Raw genomic sequence first — 1,546 nt, 5'->3', positions numbered from 1 at the left:
GCGGGGGTTCTCTCTCGGAGGTACAGGGAGTGTGGGGCGCAGGTATGACTCTATCGCTGGGGCAGGGACACAAGGCGCAGGGAGGGTCCCTTTCTCTGAGGGGTGTGTGTGGGGGGGTGTCGGGGACCCCGCATGTAGGGCTGAATCCAATCTGGACGGGGGGCAGGGCGGGGCTCCAACTGGAGCCAGGGCTGGATGCTTTCGAGCGCCAGACTTTGGGGTCCGTGGTTGCTGGGACCCCAACGAAATGGCCCCTAGGCAAGTGGGCCCACTTCCACTAGGGAGCCTTCCTATGGAGCTGCGCCTTGTGGGGAGCAGAGTTGGGGCGGGCTGTGTTTTCACCAGGACACATCCTCCTCTTTTCTGAACACTCAGGTGCTATGACAGCCCGCTGAGTTCAGATGCACCGCCCTCACCTCGAGAGCAGCCTGGGGGCTCTTTATTCATTAATGACCTCTTACAGGAGTTAAAGCGGTTGTCTTTATTAGTTACTTCACATCCTTTGAAGCCTCCTTCAGGGATGCAGAGCGGGCATTGCGCAGGACCACACAGCATGGAGAGACCTTGTGTGTCCCTTCTTTTCACAGGCTAAGCTTTGAAAGATGTGGGCCAGCATAGGAGGGGTATAGGGGTTGGTGGGGTGGAAACGGAAGCTATTTAGGGACCTGGCTTTACAGGTTCTGACCTGTCTGTCCTACATCAGACAAGAGATGTGTAACTTGCTTATTCCACAAAATTGGTTGGTAATTAAATGTCCCCACCTTAACCATATTCTAATTGTTGGGTCATATTTGCTCATGAAACAGGATTAATGGTGGTTTCTAGTATGTTTCTTTCAGGTCGTGGAAGTTAGTTAGTCAAGGCTTTATAAAAACCCACCTTGCAAACACACTGAGAATAAGGACCTTAGAGAACTGGTCTTGGGTCAAATAAATTTGGAATGGCTTTGAACCCAGGAGTGAAGTGACACAAATTTGACAGACACAGACAATCCTGGTGTATTTGTTTCCTGAGCCTTAAATCTTTGCCTTCTCTTCTGCCTTCCACAGGCTATCTGTAGTGTGTCTTCTAATTTCCTCTTCATCACTCTCCTAAACATGCATTCCAGGCAGACTCATATGTTTGTATAGGAAAATAACTTAATTTTTCTAAGCAGATTGTAAATTTTTTTAAGCTTTTCTTTCTTCTTTTGCAGTCCCATAGTAATAGGTAAAGTACTTTGTGCATAGGTGCTGTTCCATGAGTATTTGTGTATTGCCTGGCAGACTGAACCAGCATAGTAGATAATCCTGGAAACAGCTTTTGCTTTTCCTAAAGCATGCCATCAGCTGGTTCCTTGCAAAACTGTGCCTGAGCTTTTGCATTCTGGACCAGTGAAAGTTGTTCCAGGACCCAGGCAGGATAGAACAGTCATATCAAACTAGTCACAGAGAATGTATTACTATGCAGGTGTTCGAAAGGAGAACCACCTTTATACTGCAAAATTGTCTAATTCAGATTATCTGTACTAGCCCCCAAGTGATTTTTAAAATTTTGTCATTTTATT

Source organism: Marmota marmota, unplaced genomic scaffold, assembly GCF_001458135.2.
Source record: "Marmota marmota marmota unplaced genomic scaffold, marMar, whole genome shotgun sequence".
NCBI classification, from domain to species: Eukaryota; Metazoa; Chordata; class Mammalia; order Rodentia; family Sciuridae; genus Marmota; species Marmota marmota.
The sequence above is the reverse complement of the archived record's forward strand: the minus strand, read 5'-3'. Positions refer to the sequence as shown.